Genomic DNA, 16,343 nt, shown 5'->3' with positions numbered 1-16,343 from the left:
TTTACTTTGTTTTCAATTTAGGTAGCTGTGAAGGCCCATAGGTAATACTTTAACAACAAATAGATATTGTCCTAAATAGGTATTGTCTTTATGATAATAGTGTACTTAGGATAGTGATCAATAGTAAAGAGTTTAGTTAAATGTAAGTCATGGTCAATAGCCAAAACTAATATTTTGAAACAAGATATCTATACCTTGTGTACACATAGAAAAAAATCAATGGTATTATTGACAGGAGTAGAGAAGAATTAATGATTTTTTAAATTCAACATTAGATAAAGGAAAGCTCTAGAAAATTTAATTGAAAAATCACTTTGTAAAAAGAGGTCTTTAGATCGGTCAGACAAAAATGTTATATAAATGCTATAACACATTGATAAAAAAAATCACAAGACTTAGACATTACTAATGTTTCTTTTAAACCAACGAAAATTTTCAATATAATTTTGTGTGACAGTGTTACCTGTAACTACTAATGTGTGACAGTGTTACCCATAACTACCAATGTGTGACAGTGTTACCTGTAACTACCCAGGTGTTACAGTGTTACCTGTAACTACCAATGTGTGACAGTGTTACCTGTAACTACCAATGTGTGACAGTGTTACCTGTAACTACCAATGTGTGACAGTGTTACCTGTAACTACCAATGTGTGACAGTGTTACCTGTAACTACCAATGTGTGACAGTGTTACCTGTAACTACCAATGTGTGACAGTGTTACCTGTAACTACCAATGTGTGACAGTGTTACCTGTAACTACCAATGTGTGACAGTGTTACCTGTAACTACCAATGTGTGACAGTGTTACCTGTAACTACCAATGTGTGACAGTGTTACCTGTAACTACCCAGGTGTTACAGTGTTACCTGTAACTACCCAGGTGTGACAGTGTTACCTGTAACTACCAATGTGTGACAGTGTTACCTGTAACTACCAGGTGTGTTACAGTGTTACCTGTAACTACCAATGTGTGACAGTGTTACCTGTAACTACCAGGTGTGACAGTGTTACCTGTAACTACCCAGGTGTGACAGTGTTACCTGTAACTACCAATGTGTGACAGTGTTACCTGTAACTACCAGGTGTGACAGTGTTACCTGTTACTACCCAGGTGTGACAGTGTTACCTGTAACTACCAATGTGTGACAGTGTTACCTGTAACTACCAATGTGTGACAGTGTTACCTGTAACTACCCAGGTGTGACAGTGTTACCTGTAACTACCCAGGTGTGACAGTGTTACCTGTAACTACCAATGTGTGACAGTGTTACCTGTAACTACCAATGTGTGACAGTGTTACCTGTAACTACCAATGTGTGACAGTGTTACCTGTAACTACCAATGTGTGACAGTGTTACCTGTAACTACCCAGGTGTGACAGTGTTACCTGTAACTACCAATGTGTGACAGTGTTACCTGTAACTACCAATGTGTTACAGTGTTACCTGTAACTACCAATGTGTGACAGTGTTACCTGTAACTACCCAGGTGTGACAGTGTTACCTGTAACTACCAATGTGTGACAGTGTTACCTGTAACTACCAAGGTGTGACAGTGTTACCTGTAACTACCAATGTGTGACAGTGTTACCTGTAACTACCAATGTGTGACAGTGTTACCTGTAACTACCCAGGTGTGACAGTGTTACCTGTAACTACCAATGTGTGACAGTGTTACCTGTAACTACCAATGTGTGACAGTGTTACCTGTAACTACCAATGTGTGACAGTGTTACCTGTAACTACCAATGTGTGACAGTGTTACCTGTAACTACCCAGGTGTGACAGTGTTACTGTAACTACCCACGTGTGACAGTGTTACCTGTAACTACCCAGGTGTGACAGTGTTACCTGTAACTACCCAGGTGTGACAGTGTTACCTGTAACTACCATGTGTGACAGTGTTACCTGTAACTACCCAGGTGTGACAGTGTTACCTGTAACTACCCAGGTGTGACAGTGTTACCTGTAACACACAGATGTGACAGCGTACCTGTAACTACCAGTGCATGTTACCTGTAACTACCCAGGTGTGACAGTGTTACCTGTAACTACCCAGGTGTGACAGTGTTACCTGTAACTACCCAGGTGTGACAGTGTTACCTGTAACTACCCATGTGTGACAGTGTTACCTGTAACTACCCAGGTGTTACAGTGTTACCTGTAACTACCAATGTGTGACAGTGTTACCTGTAACTACCAATGTGTGACAGTGTTACCTGTAACTACCCATGTGTGACAGTGTTACCTGTAACTACCCAGGTGTGACAGTGTTACCTGTAACTACCCAGGTGTGACAGTGTTACCTGTAACTACCAATGTGTGACAGTGTTACCTGTAACTACCAAGGTGTGACAGTGTTACCTGTAACTACCCATGTGTGACAGTGTTACCTGTAACTACCCAGGTGTGACAGTGTTACCTGTAACTACCCAGGTGTGACAGTGTTACCTGTAACTACCAATGTGTGACAGTGTTACCTGTAACTACCAATGTGTGACAGTGTTACCTGTAACTACCCAGGTGTGACAGTGTTACCTGTAACTACCAATGTGTGACAGTGTTACCTGTAACTACCAATGTGTGACAGTGTTACCTGTAACTACCCAGGTGTGTGACAGTGTTACCTGTAACTACCAATGTGTGACAGTGTTACCTTTAACTACCAGGTGTGACAGTGTTACCTGTAACTACCCAGGTGTGACAGTGTTACCTGTAACTACCAATGTGTGACAGTGTTACCTGTAACTACCAATGTGTGACAGTGTTACCTGTAACTACCAGGTGTGACAGTGTTACCTGTAACTACCAGGTGTGACAGTGTTACCTGTAACTTCCAATGTGTGACAGTGTTACCTGTAACTACCAATGTGTGACAGTGTTACCTGTAACTACCCAGGTGTGACAGTGTTACCTGTAACTACCCAGGTGTGACAGTGTTACCTGTAACTACCAATGTGTGACAGTGTTACCTGTAACTACCCAGGTGTGACAGTGTTACCTGTAACTACCCATGTGTGACAGTGTTACCTGTAACTACCAATGTGTGACAGTGTTACCTGTAACTACCAATGTGTGACAGTGTTACCTGTAACTACCAATGTGTGACAGTGTTACCTGTAACTACCCAGGTGTGACAGTGTTACCTGTAACTACCCAGGTGTGACAGTGTTACCTGTAACTACCCAGGTGTGACAGTGTTACCTGTAACTACCCATGTGTGACAGTGTTACCTGTAACTACCCATGTGTGACAGTGTTACCTGTAACTACCAATGTGTGACAGTGTTACCTGTAACTACCCAGGTGTGACAGTGTTACCTGTAACTACCCATGTGTGACAGTGTTACCTGTAACTACCCATGTGTGACAGTGTTACCTGTAACTACCAATGTGTGACAGTGTTACCTGTAACTACCCAGGTGTGACAGTGTTACCTGTAACTACCCAGGTGTGACAGTGTTACCTGTAACTACCCAGGTGTGACAGTGTTACCTGTAACTACCCATGTGTGACAGTGTTACCTGTAACTACCCAGGTGTGTGACAGTGTTACCTGTAACTACCCAGTGTGTGACAGTGTTACCTGTAACTACCAGGTGTGACAGTGTTACCTGTAACTACCCAGGTGTGACAGTGTTACCTGTAACTACCCATGTGTGACAATGTTACCTGTAACTACCAATGTGTGACAGTGTTACCTGTAACTACCCATGTGTGACAGTGTTACCTGTAACTACCCAGGTGTGACAGTGTTACCTGTAACTACCCAGGTGTGACAGTGTTACCTGTAACTACCCATGTGTGACAGTGTTACCTGTAACTACCCAGGTGTGACAGTGTTACCTGTAACTACCCATGTGTGACAGTGTTACCTGTAACTACCCAGGTGTGACAGTGTTACCTGTAACTACCCAGGTGTGACAGTGTTACCTGTAACTACCCATGTGTGACAGTGTTACCTGTAACTACCCAGGTGTGACAGTGTTACCTGTAACTACCCATGTGTGACAGTGTTACCTGTAACTACCCAGGTGTGACAGTGTTACCTGTAACTACCAATGTGTGACAGTGTTACCTGTAACTACCCAGGTGTGACAGTGTTACCTGTAACTATCCAGATACAGTGTTACCTGTAACTACCAATGTGTGACAGTGTTACCTGTAACTACCAATGTGTGACAGTGTTACCTGTAACTACCAATGTGTGACAGTGTTACCTGTAACTACCAATGTGTGACAGTGTTACCTGTAACTACCAATGTGTGACAGTGTTACCTGTAACTACCAATGTGTGACAGTGTTACCTGTAACTACCAATGTGTGACAGTGTTACCTGTAACTACCAATGTGTGACAGTGTTACCTGTAACTACCAGGTGTGACAGTGTTACCTGTAACTACCAATGTGTGACAGTGTTACATTTAACTACCAGGTGTGACAGTGTTACCTGTAACTACCAGGTGTGACAGTGTTACCTGTAACTACCAGGTGTGACAGTGTTACCTGTAACTACCAAGGTGTGACAGTGTTACCTGTAACTACCCAGGTGTGACAGTGTTACCTGTAACTACCCAGGTGTGACAGTGTTTACCTGTAACTACCCAGGTGTGACAGTGTTACCTGTAACTACCAAGTGTGACAGTGTTACCTGTAACTACCAATGTGTGACAGTGTTACCTGTAACTACCCAGGTGTGACAGTGTTACCTGTAACTACCATGTGTGACAGTGTTACCTGTAACTACCATGTGTGACAGTGTTACCTGTAACTACCCAGGTGTACAGTGTTACCTGTAACCAAGTGTGACACCTGTAACTACCCAGTGTGACAGTGTTACCTGTAACTACCAGTGTGTGACAGTGTTACCTGTAACTTCCCATGTGTGACAGTGTTACCTGTAACTACCCAGGTGTGACAGTGTTACCTGTAACTACCCAGGTGTGACAGTGTTACCTGTAACTACCCAGTGTGACAGTGTTACCTGTAACTACCCAGTGTGACAGTGTTACCTGTAACTACCAGTGTGACAGTGTTACCTGTAACTACCCAGGTGTGACAGTGTTACCTGTAACTACCCATGTGTGACAGTGTTACCTGTAACTACCCAGGTGTGACAGTGTTACCTGTAACTACCCATGTGTGACAGTGTTACCTGTAACTACCCAGGTGTGACAGTGTTACCTGTAACTACCCAGGTGTGACAGTGTTACCTGTAACTACCCAGGTGTGACAGTGTTACCTGTAACTACCCAGGTGTGACAGTGTTACCTGTAACTACCCAGGTGTGACAGTGTTACCTGTAACTACCCAGGTGTGACAGTGTTACCTGTAACTACCCAGGTGTGACAGTGTTACCTGTAACTACCAATGTGTGACAGTGTTACCTGTAACTACCCAGGTGTGACAGTGTTACCTGTAACTACCCAGGTGTGACAGTGTTACCTGTAACTACCAGTGTGACAGTGTTACCTGTAACTACCCAGGTGTGACAGTGTTACCTGTAACTACCCAGGTGTGACAGTGTTACCTGTAACTACCAAGGTGTGACAGTGTACCTGAACTACCAGGTGTGACAGTGTTACCTGTAACTACCCAGGTGTGACAGTGTTACCTGTAACTACCCAGGTGTGACAGTGTTACCTGTAACTACCCAGGTGTGACAGTGTTACCTGTAACTACCCAGGTGTGACAGTGTTACCTGTAACCTACTACCAGGTGTGACAGTGTTACCTGTAACTACCCAGGTGTGACAGTGTTACCTGTAACTACCAGGTGTGACAGTGTTACCTGTACTACCGTGTGACAGTGTTACCTGTAACTACCCAGGTGTGACAGTGTTACCTGTAACTACCCAGGTGTGACAGTGTTAACAGTGTTACTGACTACCCAGTGTGACAGTGTTACTAACTACCCAGGTGTGACAGTGTTACCTGTAACTACCCAGGTGTGACAGTGTTACCTGTAACTACCCAGGTTTGACAGTGTTACCTGTAACTACCCAGGTGTGGCAGAGTTACTGTAATGTGGCATTTTGACAGTTTTTAACCTGTAGGTAGAGTTTTAGGATTTTAGATAAAAGATTTATGCTCAAATGCCCGATATAAAATGGTGCATGTCTAGCTCAAAATGCCCGATATAAAATGGTGCATGTCTCTGAATATATCATTGTCTTATTTAAGACAAATCCTATTTAGTTTTTTAAAAACCTAGTTATTTTAGAATAAATGAATATGGCTCTTACTCATCCTAATGTCGCGTGGTATCTGCATTAAGATTAGTGTCACCTTACATTAGGTAGACCATGAGATAATCCTAATCTTCTATGAAATACCTTAACACCATTACGACTGTGATATAAATCAATAAGATACTTATTGATTATTATGATTTCTGTAGTGTTAGTTCGACAAATTAATTAAAAGAAAAAAAAACTGAAAGTGAAGAGAGAAAAAAAAGAAACAGAAAAAATTGAAGTTGGTGGTTCAAGTGTTTCAGTAATGTCATCATAGAATATGGCCCATAAGCATTTACAAATTGATAATTTAAAATATTCTCTGCATATCTCTAAGGCTTATTTAGAAACATTGTTGAGAAATTTAATATACTTAAAAGTGGTATTTTCGAAACCAATTCTCACATAAGACTAGGAGATATAAAATGATGAAATGTAACTTACATTGAAAGTTTCCGAGTGTTATCCAAGAGTGCTATATGACATCATTTACACTCAAGTCAATGTGAACTGTAACATATATCAGTTGATAGTTTTCAAGTCTGATCCCCACACTTTAAGATATCCAGTCAGAAACATAATGTATTAGGTTGGTAGCTCCAGTCGCCACTGTGTCCAGTCTGTAAGGTACACTGATATATCAGTCCTAAACAGCCTTGAACTTGAAGTAACCCTGTGGATCATTCTTGACCACCATGTATTGATGTAACCCAATTGTCACAGTTGGTAATTGTCTGTATTGGAAATTTATTTTGAATAATTGATGACCGACAAAAGAGATTTGTAAATAATCTTGTTAAATGTGTTGGCTTTAATCTGTAGTCAGTGTTATATCTAGCCCACAGCTATATCACTGTTACGGATATCAAATGTTTTCATACCAACTTTCCAAGTCCACGATAATACACAGATTCACTGATAAAGCAAATTAGTGGTATATTTAACTAGACCATGTGTATGATAACAATGTTAAATCATATCATTAAGTCTGGCTCTTGTGAAATGATGTTTATTTTTCTAGCTGATTGGGGTGTGAAACCCCACTTGCTTTCGTTTAGTCTTACCCCCAGGGTCTCGATGACCATATGTCCGTGTAAAATTAAGTCTTGCTTTAAGCTTTTATACATTTTATTGTAGTATACAAAACCTGTTAGCCAAAGTCTAAATAACATGAAATGTTCATTATACATTAACATTAGTGCTGGAATGGTTAGTAAAAATGCCAACCGGTTAACCGGATCAGATTAACCGAAACGTAACCGGATAACCGTACAATTTTGTAGCTGTTTAAGTAAGTAACATTTCAGTCGTACATCGATGCCATGAATTAGTCATACTTCGTCTGGATTCCATAACAATTATTCATATCTTTCAGGAAACACTCATTTAACACAAAGAATAATTACTTCGAATTGGATTTTTTTTGTTTGTTTTTAATAAAACCATGATGGTGAATGAAAATCGGTGTAAACACTTACAACATCAAAGTATGCCTACATCCAGAACTCCTCGGGGAATAGATATTATTCTCGCGATAATACCCGATGAGTTCTGGATGAGTATGCCTACTTCCTGCACATGGCTTCTTTTGCACACGGCATTTGCACACATCACGCTCACTGGAACATTTGCATAGAAGCCAAGTGACACCTATAAGCGTTTTAGTGACGATCCAGTTTCCGATAACAACACTGTTGTCGTAACACTTTTAATTTCATTACAAAATTGCGCTTCTGAAAGCATGTATACTTTATAGGTGAATTAAGACGGCCATTAGTACAGGAATTACATTACTTTGAGGATTATTTTTGCCGTACGAAATGTATATGGCACTTATCGGATAGCTAAAATGCTAACCGGATACAAGCTGAAACCGAACCGTAAAACGGTTATCCGGTTACCCGTTCTAGCACTAATTAACATAATGGCCTCTATTTTGTTGTAGTGATTACTGTTAAACCAGAAATAGAAAGCAATCAAAATTTTATTGTCAATACTATCAGAATATTCATGAAATAATTGGGTAGCAAAAAAACCACACAAGCAAATCCATTGTTTTACAGTTTTATCATGTATAGTTAAAACTGTCTATAAAGACCAACCAAGGGGAAGTGAAAAATGACTTATACACAGTAAAAGTTGTGTTGAAATTGCCCAATAAAGATAGTGGTCATATTAAAAAGGTGGTCTTTATACAGAGGTGGTCACTAAGGCAGGTTTTACTGTATGTTCTATATGTCAACATTCTCCATTCTGCCCCTTCCTTCCAGAAGGGAATTAAAAATCTACTTGTGGACAGTTGTGGTACTATCAAGCTTTTAGTATCGAAGCTTTTCATTTTGGGTTAATTAGCACAAAGTCTTAGACTAAGGAAAATATTAACCGATTTTCTTTCAAATTTGGTAACAAGGTTGAATGCCTTACGTGCCTGGCCAACTTCGATCAACTCTTTCAGTTTCCAGAGTTATGGCCCTTTAATTTACTACAAATGTCATTTTTCTGCAGATTCTGTGTAATAACTAACAAATGTTAAAACTAATATTGTTAAAACTTGGTAACAAAGTTATATGCCTTAATGGCTTAGCCAAGTTTGATCGCCACTTTTTGGCAGATCTTAATTAGCAGAGTTATGGCCCTTTGATTTAACAAAAAATAAGTCATTTTCTGCCACTTCCGGACAATAACTGTAATAAATATTAACTGATTTTCTTCAAACTTGGTAACAAAGATAAATGTCTTACTTCCGAAACAACACTGTTGATCGTAACACTTTTAATTTCATTACAAAATTGCGCTTCTGAAAGCATGTATACTTTATATTATAGGTGAATTAAGACGGCCATTAGTACAGGAATTACATTACTTTGAGGATTATTTTTGCCGTACGAAATGTATATGGCACTTATCGGATAGCTAAAATGCTAACCGGATACAAGCTGAAACTGAACTGTAAAACGGTTATCCGGTTACCCGTTCTAGCACTAATTAACATAATGGCCTCTATTTTGTTGTAGTGATTACTGTTAAACCAGAAATAGAAAGCAATCAAAATTTATTGTCAATACTATCAGAATATTCATGAAATAATTGGGTAGCAAAAAAACCACAAGCAAATCCATTGTTTTACAGTTTTATCATGTATAGTTAAAACTGTCTATAAAGACCAACCAAGGGGAAGTGAAAAATGACTTATACACAGTAAAAGTTGTGTTGAAATTGCCCAATAAAGATAGTGGTCATATTAAAAAGGTGGTCTTTATACAGAGGTGGTCACTAAGGCAGGTTTTACTGTATGTTCTATATGTCAACATTCTCCATTCTGCCCCTTCCTACCAGAAGGGAATTAAAAATCTACTTGTGGACAGTTGTGGTACTATCAAGCTTTTAGTATCGAAGCTTTTCATTTTGGGTTAATTAGCACAAAGTCTTAGACTAAGGAAAATATTAACCGATTTTCTTCAAATTTGGTAACAAGGTTGAATGCCTTACGTGCCTGGCCAACTTCGATCAACTCTTTCAGCGGATGTTATTTACCAGAGTTATGGCCCTTTAATTTACTACAAATGTCATTTTTCTGCAGATTCTGTGTAATAACTAACAAATGTTAAAACTAATATTGTTAAAACTTGGTAACAAAGTTATATGCCTTAATGGCTTAGCCAAGTTTGGTCGCCACTTTTGGCAGATCTTAATTAGCAGAGTTATGGCCCTTTGATTTAACAAAAAATAAGTCATTTTCTGCCACTTCCGGACAATAACTGTAATAAATATTAACTGATTTTCTTCAAACTTGGTAACAAAGATAAATGTCTTACTTCCGAAAAAAACTTCAGTTTATTTTTTCATGTTTCAACCAAGGTTAAACCTAACCTCAATAATGTTTTTCTACGATATGTCCTGAAAGCGAAGGATGGAAATTCCATGAATTGTTGGAAACAGTCATCAATATATTTCTTATCATCGTTGTGATACTTGTTATTAATTAGAATTTATGTGGTACAACACTGAGATGTTAAGCTTCTCATTAGGTAATTAAAAGTTGGCCACACAAACCATAATTTTGATAAAAATAGTCATAAAACTTAATTATTTCCTTGAAGATTATAAGACTCTTTCATATGTGGATATGAAGGATAGGAATATTCTACCCGAGGGTCACAGAATGTAGTAAAACCCTAGGCTTAAACTTCAAAAATCTTCTTCTAAAATTCTGGAATTGGTAGAATCAAATACACTTTATGGATGGAAAGGTCTTAAGGTGTTTTATAAAATTGTGAGTTATATAACCTTGGCTCTCACGTTACCCCCTGTGGAGGGGGTCAAGTTTTCTTTAGTTTATATAGGAAAAACACATTTATTAACATTTTTGGCTCAATTTTTATGAGTCAAACTTGATTAGAGTTATTAGCCTGAGATATAGCAGTTTAACATCAATATCCATGTCGGTCCTCGCTGACCACTTGGGGGACCAGAGGGGCGAGACAAAACTGGGTCAAAATGACTAAAACTTTAAAAAAAATTCTGAGTTCACAGGTTTGATGGAAGCAAATGCTCTTCATATATTAAAAACTCAAATTTGTAAAATCGTTGATCAACGTCAAGGGCCAGTATATAGTGTTTATATGTCTTTGTTCCATTCTATATCTGTACTCAGGTGACCGTTAAGGCCCATGGGCCTCTTGTTGCAAATATATATGTATGCATCCCCAAAGAAATCCTATCAGACTTGTAGCAGATATCATTGAAAAGTCTTTGATCTAAACATTTCTCATCATGAATTAGAAAAGTCTGATTTAGACCTCCATGATTTTAAGACAATTGGCTATGTAACTCATTCATCTCTGAAAATTCAAAATGAACTAGTCCAGCCTTTGGAATTGTATTAAGTTGGTGAATGAGTTTATCACTACTCTCTTGAGCAGTACATTGTCTGAATAACAAACCTTCACTCGTATTGACTTCTAAACCATCTTATATTTTGGTAGGCTAATCCCTTGATCCCTGGAGGTCCAAAGGCATTCAATTTTTAGTATGACCTGCATAGCAAATTAGGGTTAAGGTTAAAGGTTTTGAAAGTCAAATTTTGTACTGTTTGTTCTCTTTAATTGTTGTCTTAGATATCTCTGATGTCTGCTTAATCTCTGATTTAAGTTTCTAGTGGAATACTAAAACAGAGATAATGAAAGTCTAGTATAAAAATGGAATATTCAGTGCTGACACAAAGATCTCCCCAGTGTCTTGTTATAACCAAAGGGCTGGACAAACATTCCAGTAGATGTGCCTCCCTCTGTGGGGGATTACAAGCTAGCCCAAAGTCACACCATATTGGTGCTATAAACAGTAAAATTCTGCTGGTGTGGAGCTAGAACAATTTTCTAGCAGTGTTGATATGGAAAAGATTTTGTCTAAATTGATAAAGTGAGTGGAGTGTCTGTATAATATATTGGTTCTAGTTAGCTTACCATTATCCATGGCAGACTGATATATCTCACTGATTTTATTGCAATGTCTTTGATTTGTGGTCTGTCCAAGTTGTCTTTGTGCATCCCTTTGTCATTTAATCATTCTGTACCAATTATCTTTCCTTTATACCACTCTCATAAGTTAAAAAACACCAATGGTCAGATATTTGACCAATATAAAACAATTAAAGCATCCTATTACTAAAGTTCACCAAATTGTCCAAATCATGCAGTGACCTTGACATTCTTCAGTCAACTTTAAAGGGAGATTTTTGCTATATCTTTTGTACAGTCTTTACTAAGGTAAATGACCTTCAACTTTAAAAAGAGCAGGAGTTCCACTACAAGAAGGAAAATATAGCTCAGTCTTCCAAAACACGCACCTTGCACCTCGCACTATACACACACAAGACACCACATACATGGGAGTCCACCCTGGCTGTTGATAGGATAGATATGTCATAGCAATCTGACCTTGTAGTCTCAAGGTCATGATCAAGTGAATAAGAGGAACTTATTCAGACTAGAACACAGTGAAAATTAAGTCTCATAGTATGAATTCCTTAAGTCCTGCTTAATAATCTGTTAATGGATTGTATTTAAAAATCACTAAACTAAAATAGCAACATATTCATTTGGAGTTATGACAGAATTTTTATTTTACTATCATCTTTTCAGTTCAGTTACAAGTACATGTAAATTTGCACAAGTTTGATGGAGGGAGGGGGCGAGATGTTATCTTAATATCCTCTTTTATAAGAAGTTTAACAGTGACTTTGCTTCTAAATTTACATTAAATAAGGGAGAGTCTTGCTTCTAAATTTACATTAAATAAGGGAGCGTCTTTGATTTCTTTGATATTGTGGAAAGGAATCTCCTTTGATAGGGATAATTATGGGATATTACTTGATTATTAACTGCTTTTCCTGAAAGTCCCTGAGGAAATTCTTTTTCCATTTTGAGATCCAGTATTATGACATTATATTGAGACAGGTTTGATTTTACCTATAGCTGTGGTAATAGATAGCCTGGCTTCAGATTAAAACGTGATATAACAAAAACATGATACCAGTGTAACATTAATTCTATCTGAAATTCTTGTTTTATTAGGCCTTGGCAGACAAAATAAAGTGTGTGATTCTTGTGTTCTCGAGGTATTCAATTACCTGAGGACTATTAATATTGTTTGTGTCACGGTCGACTTCATTCATCATCTTCTAGCTCCGGGATTTAGGCCATGTGTACAGTTACATGTAACCTCCCTAGTTGTCACATTCACTGTGCATATCTTACATATTACAGAATATCTTATGTCTTGTTTAAGCAACAATATCAAATCTAAATGTAGTCCAAAGAAAAAGTCTTGTAGGAATAGGAAGAATAGAAATCATAAGAACTATAATTGATCAGATCCCAAATTAAATTAAAATCATGCATTGGGGTCAGCAGGTACAGCCGTCCTTGTGCCCTGACCTGCAGGGCAGCCGTTAACATGGCATTATTTTCATGTGGACACTATACATCTGTTGACCAAGTTTGAGGTCAATGTGTGTTTCGGTGAACCAGAGGGCCAGACTTTTGCCTGGGGCCTACCTAAAGCTATTGCTATAGTGACTAAAATATTGTTTGCAACTGATTTACACCATGGAATATTTTTGGGTCAAATGAATATTACAAACAATGTAACAGCTCATTGATACAGTAACTTAAGTTCATTGATACAGATTCTTTGCAATGAAGCCAAAGCCATCAATTGTAACCTTTGTTTCCTAATGAGCAGTTGTCACACTGCACATTCACTATACAAAATCTCAGGTCTGCTGACTTCTTATGAGCCCACCATCATCGTCTGTCTGTCCATTTACAGTTCTTACCCTAGTTGTGTAAGTTGTATTTTCGGATTGATCAGACAATAATATGGCCATTAGGCACTCATAATGTATATTGAATATTGTTACTGCTATTTCTTAAAAAGTACTGAAGGGATCTGTCTCAACTTTCATATGTAAGCTCCCAAAGGCCCTAAGTTGTGCATATTACATTTTGGAACTGATTGGACAACAAGATGGCAGACAGGCAGCCATCTTTGATTTTGCTAGTTCAAGTCTGTTACTGCTATTTCCAAGAAATTAGTTATAAGAGATCTGTCTCTCCTTTGGCCCTAGTTACCTATATATTTTGAATTTCAAGATCAATTTAACAAGATGGCCGATATGATTTTGACAATTGCAGTTTAATTGTTATCACTATTTCTTGAAAAGCACTGATGGGAGCTCACTGACATTTCGTATAATGTACAATAGATCCCCGTTATATCGCCACCTTTTGTTTCCCTAGATTTTGGCGATATATTGAGTTTGGCGGTATATCAGATTTGTTGTTGAAGTTTGAATTTGGCCTTATAAATATAGGAATTCCTTCGGTGTCATGCTGAAACAGGCTTTCTAGTCAGTCTGTGTACTGTATGGCCTCTTTTTATTTTGCGATATGAATAGTTCCAAAATTAAACTGATATCAAAGTTAATTTCAATAATAGTCATTCAATAAATATGCAAGCTTTATGTGTGTAAAATATGAAAACTGAACTCGTTTTTGTTACCAAGTATCGTGCCGTAATTGCCGGCTAGCTGGGATTTTTTCGGTTACATGATATTTTTATCCCAGGAAATCCCACCTATAAATGAAGTATGGAAGTTCTGAACAAGCATAGTGTGGTTGTAACCTCACTTCTGCGCACATGTCTGCAAATATCAAAACATGTGCACCGGTAATAAACGGCACTCAGACGATCTTACTAGTAATCGATGGATTCTTCTGCACGCACGTAATATTTATATCGCACTAGAAATTGCTAGTCCCATTTTATGGTCCAATATAAACAAAAGGCGATATTGAGAAACAGACTTGTGGGTTCATTTTTGTCAATAAACAACTAACGTTGATAGTAAGTAAAACACATATACAGAAGTGAGTTTTATTCACCACAACTTGTGACACCTACCTGTAAAACAATAACAAAGGTCTACCCATATGGTTTATTAATTTCACTGTGTACACGTGGTCATAAACACGGCCATAGTGTGTGTAGCTGGTTACCTGTCGGTCGACATTCGAGAACCTTACGAAAACATGTGCCCCTATTAACAGAATTTGGCGATATTAACAAGGTCATTATAGTGGTATTTTAATCATTTGTTCCACGAATGTGATGGCGGATGGCGGTAGGCGGGTTTGGTGGTATATAACAGGTGTATTTGTATGAAGGGAAATCCGTTCTGAATAAATTCATGGTGATAAGCGGGTTTGGCGCTAAAACGGGTGGCGATATAATGGGGTTTTACTGTAGGTTCTTCTTGGACCATATTCCGAATTTGCATATTACACTTATCTGCACTTGCGGGTAGGTATTGATTGTGACGTCATGTGTTTAAGAGCGTAACGTCATACATTTCAGAGAAAACGACGTGAGTTGCGCTCACAAAATAATGACGTAACAACCAATACCTACCCACAAGGGAGCTAACTCTGTAATATGCAAAGACGGAATAGATCTACCAATTGCATTTTATGAATAATCAGGAAACAACATGGCTGATAAATAGCCATTTTGGATTTTGACAATTTACTTAACTCCTGGAAGTTGTGATAAGTCTCGCCCCCGGAGGTTTTTGAGAAAATACCAGACAAAATGTCCAGTTGTTGTGTGCTAATTCATTTAATTTAAATATGCTAAGGTTAGTGCAATTATTTTAATTGACTTAGAAATAATCTTAAGATTTATTCAAAACCTGCATCAAGATTTTATTTTGATATTGCAATCTGGAACAAAGGTGCAATAAACCACCATTTTGACAATATCGAGTGTCGACTATAGTCGACACAGGAAGAGAGAGGTAAAATTCCTATAGTCGACAACAGGGAAGAGAGAGGGTAAAATTCCTATAGTCGACAACAGGAAGAGAGAGGGTAAAATTCCTATAGTCGACAAGGGGAAGAGAGAGGGTAAAATTCCTATAGTTAACAACGGGGAAGAGAGAGGGTAAAATTCCTATAGTTGACAATGGGGAAGAGAGAGGGTAAAATTCCAATAGTTGACAACGGGGAAGAGAGAGGGTAAAATTCCTATAGTTGACAACGGGGAAGAGAGGGTAAAATTCCTATAGTTGACAACGGGAAAGAGAGAGGGTAATATTCCTATAGTTGACAATGGGGAAGAGAGAGGGTAAAATTCCTATAGTTGACAATGGGGAAGAGAGAGGGTAAAATTCCAATAGTTGACAACAGGGAAGAGAGAGGGTAAAATTCCTATAGTTGACAACGGGGAAGAGAGGGTAAAATTCCTATAGTTGACAACGGGAAAGAGAGAGGGTAATATTCCTATAGTTGACAAAGGGGAAGAGAGAGGGTAAAATTCCAATAGTTGACAACGGGGAAGAGAGAGGGTAAAATTCCTATAGTTGACAACGGGGAAGAGAGGGTAAAATTCCTATAGTTGACAACGGGAAAGAGAGAGGGTAATATTCCTATAGTTGACAATGGGGAAGAGAGAGGGTAATATTCCTATAGTTGACAAAGGGGAAGAGAGAGGGTAAAAACTTGTTGACTGCAACAAGGGTATGGAAAGAGTCCAATGTTATATAACTTCT

At 38.4% G+C, this 16,343-nt stretch overlaps 2 protein-coding genes across 5 annotated transcripts in view; one reads left to right on the top strand and one right to left on the bottom strand.

Annotated features, from left to right (window-relative positions):
* Positions 1-16,343, top strand: part of LOC138314964 (DNA mismatch repair protein Mlh1-like) — a 103,373-nt gene that overhangs the window by 34,545 nt on the left and 52,485 nt on the right. The window lies entirely within an intron of this gene.
* Positions 1-16,343, bottom strand: part of LOC138314965 (adenosine receptor A2b-like) — a 34,229-nt gene that overhangs the window by 16,926 nt on the left and 960 nt on the right. For 2 of the 4 annotated variants that reach the window (XM_069255632.1, XM_069255635.1), the window contains exon 1: positions 6,680-7,049. The exons of the other annotated variants lie outside the window; for them this stretch is intronic. The gene's annotated coding sequence lies outside the window, so the exon portion shown is untranslated. Of the gene's footprint in view, positions 1-6,679; positions 7,050-16,343 lie in introns of those variants that run through there. 4 annotated transcript variants of the gene reach the window in all.

This window comes from Argopecten irradians, chromosome 2, assembly GCF_041381155.1.
Source record: "Argopecten irradians isolate NY chromosome 2, Ai_NY, whole genome shotgun sequence".
Lineage (NCBI taxonomy): Eukaryota > Metazoa > Mollusca > Bivalvia > Pectinida > Pectinidae > Argopecten > Argopecten irradians.
This window is presented reverse-complemented; position numbering and strand designations above follow the sequence as displayed.